Source organism: Cetorhinus maximus, chromosome 23 (assembly GCF_964194155.1).
Source record: "Cetorhinus maximus chromosome 23, sCetMax3.hap1.1, whole genome shotgun sequence".
NCBI classification, from domain to species: domain Eukaryota; kingdom Metazoa; phylum Chordata; class Chondrichthyes; order Lamniformes; family Cetorhinidae; genus Cetorhinus; species Cetorhinus maximus.
This window is the reverse complement of record NC_135901.1, coordinates 47,716,043-47,731,703: the sequence shown is the minus strand read 5'-3', so window position 1 is coordinate 47,731,703 and position 15,661 is coordinate 47,716,043.

Below are 15,661 nucleotides of genomic sequence, written 5' to 3'. Positions count from 1 at the left end.
CGAACATTTTACCAAAGAACAATAAACGCTGCATTTTATTTTATCTGCTCGCCAGGCGTCTTTGCAGAATTCAATCATTTTTCAGAGCTTTATGACTGAGAACCTGCAGATTTCTCGCTTATTTCTGTAAAAAAATCCTCGGATGCATCTTATCTGGGCCATGGAGTGATTCAGCTGAATTTCCACAGCTCTTCATCAACCATGCTGGTGCTAATGTAATAAATGTAGCAATTTACCACTGAAAGTCCTATGGCCTCATTTGCGGATCAAATGTTCATATTAACTGTTCCCTCTTTCATAGGAGATGAAACAAAAATACATATTTAACGCAATTATAGCCTGGCTAGCATCAGTTGTGTTGCCCTCACTCGATCATATTTTCGCACTCCACTTATGTTATTTTCTTGCAACAACAACACAACTATATTAGCGTTTTCTTCCCTTGCTTGAAAGGAGATTTGTTAAAGTTGTCCTGAATCATGACGGTCCAGACAGAGTAGGCAGGGAGAAAGAGTTCCCAATGGTGGAAGATTCGAGAACAAGTGGGCACAGATTTAAGGTAATCAAGAAAAGATTATTTAAAAATAAAGTTTTTTTCGCGCAGTGAGTGGTTAGGATTTGGAGTGGACAGGCTGAGTGTGTGGTGGAGGCTGATTCAATTGATGCTTTCAAAAGTAAATGGCAGCATTTTCGGAAAAGGGAAAAAATGCTGGACTAGGGGGAAAAGAGTGGAACTAGGTCAATTGCTCCTTTAGAGGGTTAGCACGGGCCAGACAAATGGCCTCTTACTTTTCTGTAAGAATTCTTCAATTTTATGATTGATATCAGAAACAGTAAATTAAATCAGCATTTCCACAGCATCTGCAATAGCAAGGTTTGTCCAGCAGATGGAACCGAAACCGTAATTGCTCAAATTGCGTGAGGCAGGCATTTCTCAATGGTTGCTGCATTGGCCCTGTCTCCACTCATATCAAACTAGACCACATGCCTGTTTAAATAACACTAGAACATGTCATTGATTATATTAGAGGAGGCTATGACTCACTTATTTCTGTTTTCGGCCCAATTTCTGCTGTTAGTATACTCAACCAAAGCACTCTTTCTGTTCTGTGAGACACTATCAGTTATGACTTCACGGAACCATGCCTCAGCTAATCACAAAACGTCATGTCCCAATTGATAATGCCTTGTACAATGTCTCCCTTTGTACTAAACTGGAACATGTGCCTATTTGCATTACACGAGGCTTTCCCTCAGTTATTACTTGAGTTGACCCTGCCATGTTTATATTAAGCTAGAGGAGGTCACAGTTAATGCTGCACAAGTCCATGTTCTGTTTATATAACACGATGCCCTGTCTCTGTTGTTAGTGCTGACAGGCTGGTTAATAAAGCATATGATATATGAGGCTTTATAAATTGGGGCACAGAGTTGAAAATCAAAGAGTTTTTCGAACACTGTTAAAGTCTCAACATGAGCATTTGCGTCCAGTTCTGGGCACCACACTTTAGGAAAAGTGTGAACGTATCAGTGAGAGAGCAGGAAAGATTCAGGAGAATGGTTCCAGGGATGAGGACCTCCAGTTAAACTGGTAGCTTAGAGGAATTGGGACTGTTTTCCATAGGGAAGAAAAGGTTGAGGCAGAATTTATAGATGTATTCAAAATCTTGATGTGTCTGGACAGAGTAGAAAGTAGAAAACGGTCCAACTGGGGGAAGGATGGTGAACCAAGGGGCACAGATTTAAGGTAATTGGGAAAATAAGCATTAGCGACACAAGGAAACACTTTTGCTCATGTAGATACTGGATAGGACCTTGAATGGACTGCGTGAGGATGTGGTGGAGGCCGTGACAAACGAGGCATTCAAAATGGATTTGGATAATTATATGAAAAGGAGGGAAACATCTGGCCTACGGGGAGCAGACAGGGTGTGGCAGGAGATGAACTATTCCTTCACAGTACAAGAACAGTAAGAACGAACGGAATGGCCTTTAAGTAGTGATAAAACTACGAATATTATAGGGTTTTATGTTGATATGAAATAATATTTATGTTATCTTTACAGCTCAGTTTGAGTTTCTGCTACTGAGGCTGTGTAGATTTTAGGCTGGGAGCAGGAACCGGTGTTATTGCCTTAATTACTTTAAGGTACCGAGAAGCCTAGGTTCAATGAATTATATTTGTTTTATTTGAATTGTGCAATTGAGGGATTCTTTGTCAGTTTCAAACGGATAAACAAAAAAGTTGAATTCAGCAGCTTTAACTTAACACGACACCTCATCTTAAAGCTAAACGATCTATGACTTGGTTCAATTGATGAACCATATCCGTAGAGCAGAATATCTGTATTGGCGGGCAGCCTTTGTCTTGACATAACTATAGGAAGTGTTATTAACATTTACTAATAATGTATCGTATCACTGGTATGGTGCTAAAACAAGTGTTGACGTGGCTATATACGATAAGTTGTATTATTGATAAGAAGATGTAACATTGTTTGCAATAGCTCTGTATTTACAAGGGTGTGTTACTTGCTCACAATTGAATATACATCCGGGGGCCCAGAGAATAAGAGATGCAGATTTGTCTTCAGTGTTCATGGCTTTAGATACAGAGATGAAGTGACACCAAATGAGCCTCACCCCAAGCCAATGAAAGAGGTTAATTTTGATTCTTCCACAAATAAAGAAGTACGATTTGATAGCCATTGCAGACATGGCTGCAGAAGGACATGGATTTGGACTTTAATATCAAAGGGCATTTTGGAAGGACATGAACAGAAGAAATGGTGGAGGGATGGATCTGCTAGTTAATGATCATTTAGCAGAATAGAGAGGGATGACCAAAACTCTTGAAAGCAGGATGGTTTGGTGGAAACGATTTGGATAGAGATGTAAAATGGGAAAGTAGAGAAATCGCTGGTAGGAGTCGTGTGCAGGCCTTCTAATCGTAACCACATGGTAGCACAGAGGAAGAAATAATGGGAATTTGTCGGAAAGGCACGATCATAATCATGGGAGATTTTAAACTACGTATAGACGGGGAAAGTCAGATGGGCAAAGGTAGCCCAGATGAGGAGCTGATAGAATGCTTCCGGGATTGTTTCTTAGTTTTCGAGAGAGCGGGCTATACCAGACCTGGTATTGTGTAACGTGATGGGATTAATTAATGGCCTCATGGTGAAGACGCCCCTCGGTAGCAGTGACCATCGCATGATTGAATTTTACATTCTGTTTGAGGGAGAGAGGAGAGAGTCCGAGATTGTGTTTTTAAGGCTAAATGAGGGCAATTATGAGGGCATGAAAGCAGAACTGACTAAAGTGAATTGGCAAATTAAGTTAATGGATAGGTCAGTAGAGAAGTAATGGTAAACATTTTAGGGCATATATCAAGATACACAGGATAGATACATTCCAGCGAGTAAAAAAAATGTCCAGGGGACAACACACCATCAGTGGTTAACTGGAAAGGTGAACGAGAGTACAAAACTTAAAGAAAACAAATATATGATTGTGCATTGATAGGTGGAATGCCAGTAGGTTGAGCAGAAGAGAAGGAACAGCTTCAGATGACTAAATGTTAAATAAGGAGCGGAATAAAATAGAATACAAAAGAAAGTTAGCCACAAATATAAAAACAGATGGTAAGAGCTTCCATGAATATTTTTCCTGTAAAGAAACGAGTTACCAAAGTGAGCATTCGCACCAGAGAAAGTGAGTCTGAAGAATTGATAAAGAAAACCACGGAAATGGCAGATGAATCGAACAGATATTTTGCATTAGTCGTTGCTATAGAGGATACAATTAACATTCCAGAGGCAGCTGTAAATCAGGAAATGGAAGGTAGGGACGAACTCAGGAAAATTACAATCACCAGAGAAGTGGTACTGAGTAAATAGTTGGAGCTGCGGGCTGACAACTGTCCGGCTCCTGATGGACTTCATCCTGTGGTCTGAAAAGAAGTGGCTAGTGAGATAGTTGATACATTGGTTTAATGTTTTTCCAAGCTCACTAGATTCAGCGAAGGTCCATTTAGTTTGGGGATAGAAAAGGGAAGGAGACAGAAAGCGGGAAACTGCAGGCCAGTTAGCTTGACATCTGTAACAGTGAAAATGTTACAAGCTACTATGAAAAAAAGCTGTAGCAGATAACTTTAATAATCTGAAGTTTATCAGGGAGAGCCAGCATGATTTTGAGGAAGTAACATGAATTGTGGATAAATGGAAACCGATGGATATAATGCAGTAATGTTGGCAGAAGGCATTTGATAAAGTGCCATATCAAAGGTTATTGCGGAAAATAAAATCCCATGATATATAGGGTAACATATTAGTATGGATAGATGATTGGCTTGCTAACAGGAGGCAGAGAGCAGGCATAAATGGCATTTTTCATGTTGGCCAGGTGTACCGAGTGGTGTGCCACAGGACTCAGTGCTAGGACCTCAACAGCTTACAATGTATATAAATGAGTTGCATGAAGGGATGGATGGGATGGTTGCCAAATTTGCTGAGGACACATAGATAGTTAGGAAAGTAAGTTGTGAAGTGGACATAAGGATGTTACAAAAAGACATAGATAGGTAAAGTGAGTGGGCAAAGGTCTGGCTAATGGAGTAGAATATTGGAAATTTGAAACTGTCCATTTTGGCAGGAAGAATAAAAGAGAAGCATATTATCTAAATGGAGAGATTGCAGAGCTCTAAGATTCAGTGACCTGGATGTCTTAGTATGTGAATCACAAAAGGCTAGTATGCACGTACAGCCAATAATTAGTAAATCGAAAGTGATCATTTATTGCAAGGGGAATTGAATTAAAAAGTAGGGATGTTATGCTTCGGTTATACAAAGCACTAGTGAGACCATATCTGGAGTACTGTGTGCAGTTTTGGGTCACCTTATTTAAGGAAGGATGTATATGCATTAGAATCAGTTCAGGGAAAGTTTACCAGACTCATACCCGGAGTGGACGGATTGTTTTATGACGAAAGATTAGACAGCCTAGGCTGGAGTTTAGAAAAGTTACAGGCGACTTGATTGAAACATGTAAGATCCCGAGGGGCCTTGACAGCGAGGGTGTGCAGAGGATGTTTCCTCTTATGGGAGAATCTGGAACTAGTTGCCACTGTTTAAAAGTAAGGGGCTGCTCATTTAAAACGTAGATGAGGCGATTTTTCTTACTCTCTGTGGGTCGTGAGTCTTTGGAACTCTCTTCCTGAAAATATTGCTTCATAAATTTTTCTTGATCCATAAATACCACTTATTGGGAATTTTTAGGTCAGGCACAATTAAATACTCCATTAATATAAATCAAGAATTCGGAACGTAGGTATATTAACTAAAATGGTTTTATATCTCAAAATCTCCTAAGCTTTACAGGCCTCCTTCTGTGCTGCAAGCATTCCATGATACAATGATTTATATCACAAGCATTAACTGAAATTGGCATTTACACGGCATTGACTATAGCAGCGTTTGTCCAGCAGATGGCAGTGAAGCCGAAGTTGCTTTACATTAAACAGTCATTGTGTCAATTGTTACCGCAATGGGCTTTATCTCTTTTCAAGTTAAACTAGACTCCGTCTCTGATCATATCACAGGGTCATATTTCTGATCATTTTACAGCAGATCATGTCTATTTGTTTCCTTTCTCAGCCCAATCTCTGTTGTTGATATAACTGATCCGGGCCCTCTTTATATTATATCAAACCTTCTCTTAGTTATGACTGCACTGAATTATCTCTCGGCTAACATGACATTTGGTCATGTCTCAATTGTTACTGAACTTGTCCCTGTCTCTTTTAAAATTAAAGCAGAAAATTCTCATGTTTGCATCACACGAGGCTTTGTCTCACTTCTTACTTAGCCACGTTTATACTAAACTTGACAATGGCACAGTTAATGCTGAGCATATCAATTTCTTTGTTTATATCACACAATGTCCTTTCTCTGTTACTATTGTACTATACCATGTCTCTCTCATTGCTGCACTTGTCCATGTTTCTATTGATATTAATCTAGGTACTTGGTTAGGACTGATTGCAATAGGCCTTATTTTAATTTATATTGCACAAGGTCCTTTATCAAGTAAAACTGCACTAGACCCTGTTTCAGCTTCCTTACACTAGATCTTGTCTCCTTTATTACTTCGTCAGTCCATGTCTCTGTTCAAATTACACACACTACTTTCTCATCTATTACTGCACCCTGCACTGCCTCACTTTATAATCCACGAGATCACATTTCTGTTTACGTCACACTAGATCATTTCTCTGTTCATATCAAACTAGATCATGTCTCTGCTTACATTCCGCTGGACGTTTCCTTGTATGTGTTTATATTGAAATAGGTCCTGTCTTTGTATATACAGTGCAGACCATGCTGTGATTATATTACACAAGGCAACGTCTGTTATTAATACGCTGGACCTTGTCTCAGTAATTATTAAACTTGACCCAGTTTCCTTTTATATTATTGAAGATGTTGTATAAATATTTGATGCACTCCGCCCTGCCTAAGTATTACTGCACCTGACCCTGTCTCGGTTTATACCCAAATGGATCCTATCATAATATTACACCAGTTCCTGCCTCAGTTATATCAGTGCTTGGCCCCATCTCAGTTGTTCTGGGATTAGACCATGTCTCTTTTCGTATTACATACGGCAAAGTCCCAGTTCTGACTGCGCTGGACTATGGGTCTCTATATACAGCACTAAGCTTTGTTTTAGTTGTTGCTGCACTACTACATGTCTCTGCTTATATTACATTAGCCCTATCTGTTTATACTCTACCAGACCATGTCTCACATTACCGAAGATGCAGTCGCAGTTATTACCGCACTAGACCCTGCGTTTTTAATGCTAAACTAGATCCCTTTTCTGTTTATATTTCACGAGTCCCAATCCCTATTACTACTTCAGAAGACCATGTCTTAGCTTAAATTAAGTTAGGTCCAGTCACAGGCATTACTGCGCCAGGCTGTGTCTATGTGAAATAGAGAGATAATATAAATAAAGGTAATGAGCTAGAAAATGGTCCCTGGCCTTGGCCAAAAATGGGCGGCATGATATTCAGTTTCATTATAGTCGACAGTATCATGTATCAGATACCACCTGTTCTGTATGTTTTCACGAAGAGAACCATTCTTCATACTTGTAATGTAATTCCTCAAAGATAAATAATTCATCGTCACCATTCTTTTGGCATTTCATGTTTTCCAATTCAAATTGTGGCTGCCGATCTTTTAATGCTGAAAATAAAATATTGGTCGCATTTTCTATTTGGTACCATTGTGTAGAAAGTCATGGCAACATGGCCATTTCATTACTAAGATAAAGGTTCCAATCCCAATCTCTCGCTCGCCCCTATATCTGATGCAGCGCATAACTCACTGTCCGCCTGTTTGTCTGTCCGTCTCTCTCTCTCTCTCACACACCCACACACACACACCTCACCGTCTTTCTGCAACTTCAGTGAATGTGTTAACACCCCAAAAAGAACAATTCATGTATTTCAACTGAAGATCGTTTAATATTGTAACTATTTATTAATAACCATTCTGCTGTGTGCTCTTGTTTATAAAGTGATTTCAGACTGTCTATGTCATTTCCCAGCTAGAGTTATCTGTTTCAGGTGATCAGGGGGAATGTGGATTACATCACCTCGAGAATAAGGGCAATTTATTGGAAAATGATCACATCAGCATCTCACAGAAGCTCCTGTCTATACCATGAGTCTGTGATCATTTGTGTAAGCAATGTGGACAAATTGAAACTGTACTTGTTGTGAGGTTAATGCAACTGTAATTCTATGATTTATTTCTCCTAGGGATGGAAAGAGTTGAAACATTGCTTGATCTCTATGGAATTTTCACTCTTTTGTTTCTGCAACCTTTGAGTGTTACCTCCACTCTTTCCACTACAACTGCACTAATCCTTTTTGCACTGCATATTCTGCTCCTATGCTGTAGATTCCATGTAAAGAGTCAGACCCTTTGTAGCATAAACAGATGCAGGGTCGATGTATTATCAACAGACATATGGGCTAGAGCAGCAATAACAAAGATAGAACCTGTTGTAATGGAAAGAGAGATAATCTAGTCCGGTAATAACAGAGACAGGACCCGGTGTAAAGATAGAAGAAGCATGTCTTTGTTTAATGATAATGGATACAATACTTTGCACAATGATATCCGAAATAGGTACCAATGTCTCACTAATTGAGGACTGTCAAATTCATCAATGTTAGAAACATGTCATTGTTGAAAATAGATGGGAACAATGTTCCCATAATAAGAGCAATGTATTCAGTTGGATCGAAAAGCAGGTTATTTTCTGGCTGGAACAGTGGCGGGAGTGGAGTGTAATAATTACCGAAATAGGAGGCAATGCACTAAGAATGGACTCAGAGTCCAGTGTGATTACAGCAAAGACATTGTTTAATTTTAGTGTAACGAGGACAGTGTTCGATCCAATACTATCAGCCGCAGGTTGCAGTGTATTATTGAACACATCACTGAATCCAGTGTGCTGAGAGCACCATCGGTCTCTAGTGCATCAAAACCGAAGTTAGGGTGTCATACATTAGTGCCCGTCATTCCGAAAACATTGCAAATGGTTTGCCGAATAACAGAATCAAGGACCATTGAACTCTGAATGGAATAAGGTTTGCGATATGAACTGTGAATAGATCATGTCCGTGTTGAATATTTGGCTGCACTCTCACTGCTGGGTCAGAATATTTGGGTTCAAGTCTCCCTCCAGTTAAAATCCTACAACTCTCTCCCTAACAACACTGCGGGTGTACCGACACCATATGGGCTGCAGTGGTTCAAGAAGGCAGCTCACCACCACCTTCTCAAGGGAAATATGGGATGGGCAATAAATGCTGGCCCAGCCAGCGAAGCCCGCATGCCGTGAATGAATGAAAGAAAGAGACTGGACCCTATGACCTGGGTGGATTCTCCAGGTGTCAGTGTAAATTCAAGTTTAATTGCCTTTACGTCCTATTGCCCAATATTTTCTTATACTCAGAATCGGTGAGGGAATATAGCAGACAGAACAATCCTGCACAGTGTCCCTATCCAGCCAGGCAGGCGTTCCAGCGACACAATCACACGTTTGTCGTGCGCGTTCAGTGAAACAAAACTCTTCCTTTTAGATTGATGAAACAAGTGGCGATTACCTGGCCCGGGCAGATTGGAGCCTGGTATAATAATGATCACAGAGGCCGCCTGGACTGTATGAATGACAGAGGCCGTTTTTACCGCTTGTACTCTTGCATTGAGCGAGGTAGATGAGCAAAGAACATCCGAATGTAATTGTAAAGCAAACTGGAAGGAAACAATGGTGTTTTGGGCATAGTGCAGGCTCCTGTGCAGTGATGAGTGGGGGAGGGAATTGTGTGATAAGAAAATCATGGAGATATCATGGCAAAGGCCCATGTGATTGACTCCTGCTGACTAAGAATGGCTATACCCAAGGGGGAGGCAATGAGGACATGGAGACTGCAGAGGTTTCTGATATCTGAGGTGACTGTGATGCACCTTCCAGAGGAACAGAAACGGATCTGTTCCTTCACAGCTTTTCCTGCAGTTTTGGATTTGCACAGAGGCACACGGGCCGAATCTGACAGCTCAAAGAAACCGACATTTTCAATCTTCTTCTTGATTCTCATTGTGACTGAAAAGGTCAAATAGCAAAATCTCCACAGGGCAAAATTCAGCACCACAGAGATTCAGGAGTTGGAGATTTTATGATCAGAGTTCGATCCAGTGACATTCACTTGGAATTTATAAATAAACTCTTGAAAGAAAATTATCAGAATTACACGTGCAGGCACTTTCAGACGGCAGGATTAGCCCACCAGGTAAACTGTGTAAATATCATATTTTATTTGGGCCCAATAAAGGACAGAGGTAGGTACCAAAATGGTACTGCAACAAGAAGATACATAAAAACAGAAAAATAAACTGTAAGAAAGGCAGAAAATCATTGACAAGGGCTTTAAACCCATCGTGCCTGTGTCGGATCTTTTAAAGGTCTGTCCAATTAGTTACATTCCCCAATGGACAGGAAAGTGAGATCTCAGGATATACAGGGGAAGGTGACAGGTCGGATTCAAATTTGTCTCACGACAGGAAACAAAGGGTGATGGTCAATGGATGTTTCTGCGAAAGGGAAACGGTTCCCAGTGCTTTTCCAAAGCGCTCAGTGCTGGGCCCTTGCTGTTTATTATATATGTTAATAACTTAGACTTAAACGTGGGGGGCATGATTGGGAAATTTGCAGCTGACGCAAAAATTTGCCGTGTACTTGATAGTGGAGAGAATAGCTGTCGACTCTAAAATGACATTACTGGTTTGGTTGAGTAGGCGAAGTGGCAAATTGAATTCAATCTGGAAAAGTGTGAGCGAGTGCTTTTGAGAGGGGGCAGGGAAAAAGCAAAGGAATTCTCAATAACGAGGAAGATATTGAGAGGTTGAGGAAGTGCGAGACCTTGGAGTGTATGCACACAGCTCCCCAAAAGTTGGCGGAACAGGCGCACAAGGTGGTCAAGAAAACATATGGAATGTTTTCCTTTATTGGGCGAGGTATTGAACAGAAAAGCAAGGATGTAATAATGGAACTGCATAAAACGCTGGTTAAGCTACATCTGGAGCTTTGCGTACAATCCTGGTCACCACGTTACAGGAAAACATAATCGCTCGCAGAGAGCTTAGAGGAGATTTACAAGAATGTTGCCAGGGCTTAAAAATAGCAGCTATGAGCAGAGATTATATAGGCTAGGGCTGTTTTCCTTAGAACAGAGAAGGCTAAGGGGTGACCTAATTCAGGTGTACAAAATTATAAGGGCCCTAGATAGGATAGGCAGGAAAGAGTTGTTTCTCATCACTGAGCGGTCAATTACCAGGGGGAACAGAGTTAAGGTGATTGGTAGACGGATTAGAGGGGACATGAGGAAAAACATTTTCACGCAGAGGGTGGTGGACATCTGGAATTCACTGCCTATGTTGGTGGTTGAATTTGAAACCGTCAACCCACTTAAAAAGCACCTGGATCTGCACCTGAACTGCTGTAACCTGCAAGGCTCTGGACCAGATACTGGGAAGTGGGATTAAAATGAGCGGCGAGTTTCTTTTATCTTTGGCCAGTGCAATCACAATGGGCTGAATGGCCTCTTTCTGCACTATAACTTTTCTATGGTTCTATGTTTCTATTATCCAGCAGCTTTTAAGCTCTAAATTATGTATCCCCTTTCCAAAGTTGAATTCGCTTCTGCTATTATTTCAGGTTGTTCATTCCAGCTCATGACAACTCACGGTGTTAAAAAAATCAGTTGTCATCTCACCATCCAGTTGAATTAATTTGAATCTGTCATCTCTGATCAGTGATTGTTGTGCCAGTTGAAAGAGGCTCTCTTTATTTACTCCATCAAATCCTTAACGATTTTGAACATGTGTATGAAAGAGATGCAGAGATGGAGAGAGATGCTGATACTGACACAGAGCATAAAACTGAACGAGGGAAAATAGAAAGAAGGAAGAGGCGGTGAGAGAGATAAGTTGAGAAATAAAGCCAACAAGTAACAGAGAGGAAATGGCACAAAATATAAGGGAGCAAGTGGTCATTTCCTGGATTTAGAGAACAGGGGAAGTTCAGTGAATGATCCACAGACACATCCAGTTATGTCCTGGAATGGCAACTCTAAATAGAAATAGATCACAGCAGCCCCATTTGTAAATCTCACCGCAATGTGATCTGTGTGATTCTGCACTAACTCTGTGGCCAGATATAGGTCGCCTTGACAGATGTTTCCACCAGATTGTGGCCCCTAGATTTATTTTCTGCTGAGAAGTGAGATGTGCGGTTAGGAACCAGCAGCAAAGAAACAGGAAGTGGTGTTACCTGAGAATGAAACAGCAGCCGTCAGTTTCATGTTATCACCATGAACAGACTTCCTGCCTGTGAGGGTGAACTCACTCTGACAGCATCAAGAAGAACAGCATAGATTGTTCCTAGTTTTAACATAGCATTCACCCCCATTCCCATATAAAAGAACCAAACATATGACTTTCTATTGGTTGTAGCATGTTTATTGAAGGTGGAGGTGGATTGAGGATTATTCTTGGGTTAAAAAAATAAAAAATAAAAAATTCCCTCACGCATTATTCTTCAGATAAAGAATGTTTTAAACGAATCATGTGTTGTCTGAGAAAGGGACTAGAGAGTTTAAGAGAGTTAAATGGCCTCTGTGTGAGAGCAGTGTTAAATAATTTAAATTGTGTCTGAGAGAGTTTAAGTGAGTGAGTTGCTGTTTTGGAAAGAAAAGAAGTCAAGTGGCTGAGCTGTTGAGAGAGAGAGACAGAGAGAGAGAGAGAGATTAAATGTGTTTCGTGGAGCCTATCTATCTATCTATCTGTCTGTCTATATATCCATCTGTCTATGAGATGGTGTTTAGTGTAGCCTTAAATGAGCTGAGGCCTAGTGTGGTGTAAAGATAAACAGTGTTTGGATCAGTCTAACCGAGGAATAACCTTGTGTGATTTAAAAACACACGGGCTTGAAGGTGATAACTGAGACTAGCCTAATTTAATGGAAATAGAGATATGGACTATTTTAATATTAGGTGAAGTAGGTTCGGCTCTAATAATAACAGTGACATTGTCTAGAAAAGTAAAACTGAGGCAGAATCCACTGCAGCCATTACATATAAAGTATCTTGCGTATAATAATTTCATACAGTGCCTAGGGGCAGTGATTGATGATACAGGGTTTGATCAATATAAACGGAGACACGGTCAAGTGCACTGGCTGATGATACAGGGTTTGATCAATAACAGCTGAGGCAGGGCCTAGTGCAGTGATTGACGATACAGGGCCTACATTAATATAAATTGAATCAGGGCCTAGTGAAGGAATTACTGATTAAATCCCTGGATGAATAGAAACTGAGACGAGGTCTAGTAGCAGTGATTAGTGTAACAGGGTCTAAATTTAAATGAATTGAGGCATGGTCAAGTGCAGTGGTTACTGATACAAGACCTAGATTGATGTAAACTGGGACAGTGCCTAGTGCAGCGATGACTGTTACTGTGCAGAGATTAATGTAAATTGAGACAGTGCCTAGTGAAGGAATTACTGATTAAGAGCCTTGGTGAATATAAACTGGAACACGGGCAAGTGCAGTGATTACTGATGTAAGGCCAAGCTTGATATAAATTGAGGGAGGGTCAAGTTCTGTGATTACTGATACTGGACCTGGGTTAAAATGAACAGAGCAGAACCTAGTGCAGTCATTACCGATACATCACCTGACATAGGTGGACAACCTCAGATCCCTCACATGCGAAGGGGACTGCATGCCGATGGACCTCAGGAATGCTCTGATTATGAGTCTACTCAAAAAGGGAGACAATTCTGATTGCAGTAACCCGAAAGGAGCTCCTTTGCTGTCATCCAGAGGGAAGATTATTGCAAGCATCGTCCTTAGTCACACCCGCACCATGACCGCACAGTTCTTTACAGAGGCACAGTGACATTTTCGCCCATGGAGAGGCACGATGATGTTCACTGTGTGGCAAATCCATGAGAAATGCCAGGAGCAGCACACGGCCTTGCTAGGCATCACAAATGTCTTTTCCTCTGCTGACAATTAAGATATATGGAGTATCCCCTCAAATTATTGCCATCAGAAATTTTTCACCATCCTACATTTGTTCCACGATGGATTGCAAGCCCTGATCCACACCAGCAGAACCAGTACAGACCCTACCTCAGTGAAAACTGGGGTCTGACAGGCTTGTGTCATCGCACCAACCCTCTCCTCATTGTTTTCTCTATGTAATAGTTCACCTCCCCTCCAGCAGATTACCCACAGGTGTGGAGATAAGCTACAGAACAGATGGGAAACTGTTGAACCTACACCAACTTGAATCTAAAACCAAACTCTCCCAGCATCATTCACTGAGCTTCAGTAAACAGATGACTCTTGTGTGCGCACTAACTGAAAACTAAGCTCCAGGTCATTGCTGACACCTTCTTTGAAGGATATGAAAAAATTGGCTTTTCATTAAACACCCAGAAAGGTAAGACTCACTTCCAAACAGCCCCCAGACCACTAAACCTCCCCCATTGGCAAGATCCGAAAAAAATGGATCTTCATCAATATCTTCGGAGACTCCTATCTAGGAAGGCAGAAATAGGCAACAAAATTAATCATCGAGTCTAATGCGCCAGGTCAGCCGTCGTCCGAAAGGCGATAAGGGATTTGAGGACTAGAATTCCAAACCCAAGTCTCTGGCCATGGTACACTGGGCAGCAGTGATCTCCGTGCACCTAAATGCTTTGGAGAGTGGGACAAAGTAGAGTAGGCACCTCTAAGCTCTGAAGAATTAACACCAGTGGTTCTGTTAGAATGTTCTACAAATCGAGTGTGAGGAAAGGCAGTCAAACAGCAGTGTCCACTCTCAAACCAACATGCCCAACAGAGAGGCCCTCATCAGTCAATACCGGCTCTGCTGGGTGGAACATATGGTTCGTATGCCTAACACAAAACTCCCAAAGTCAGTTTTCCACTTAGAACTCTGTCGCGGCAGGAGGCAACTAGAGTGCTTGAGGGATGTGCTCAAAGCATCCCTGAAAAGGTCGAACAGATCTGCCAACTCATGGGGTCCGTAGTTTGCGGCCGACTAAAATCAATGAAGCTTATTCAGGAAGGCTGTAGTCCACTAATGCCCTTCAGGGAAGTCACGCCAGGGCCACTGAGCTCCTGACCTCATTACAGCCTTGGTCCAAACATGGACAAATGAGCTAAAATCTAAAGGTGACGTGAGAGCAACTGCCTTTGATATCAAGGCAGCATCTGTCAGAGTGTGGCATCAAGGAGTCTCTGCAAAACTGGAGTCAATGGGAATCAGGGGGGAAACTCTCTTTTGGTCGCTATCATATGTTACACAGAGGAAGATGGTTGTGGTTGTTGGAGATCAATTATCTCAGTTCCAGAACATCAGTGCAGGAGTTCATTAAAGAAATGTCCTCGGTCCATCCATCTTCAGCAGAGTCTGCAGAAGACGCATTGGGCTTAACAGCCAAATCAGAACATATCGAAGTAGCATGGCAGCATGTCATCCTCGACCCTGATGGAATGACTAAGAAGAAGGAAACAGTCGCTAGATGAATTTATACCGAGACAGAACATTGTGCAGTGATTACTGATTTAGGGCCTAGATTAATCTGAACGAAGGCAGTGCCTCGTGCTATGATTACAGAAACAGGGACGAGATTAGTATTAACTAAAATAGAGTCTAGCGCAGTAATAACTTACCAGACCCTAAGTATTATAAGATGAGAAGGGGCCTTGTGCAGTAATTATAGATACAGTGCCTTGGTTACTGTAAAGTGAGACAGGGTCAATTACAGTGAATGCTGACACAGGGCTTAGAATAAAATAACCTGAGACAGCATCTACTACAGTGATTACTGATACAGGACCTTGGTTAATATAAACTGAGACAGGGCCTATTCCATTGATTACTGATACGGGGCCGATATTAATATAAATGGAGACAGGGCCCATTACATTGATTACTAATACAGGGCCGAGATTAAGTTAAACTGTGACTGCATCTATTACAGAGAGTACTCATGCAAGGTAAAGATT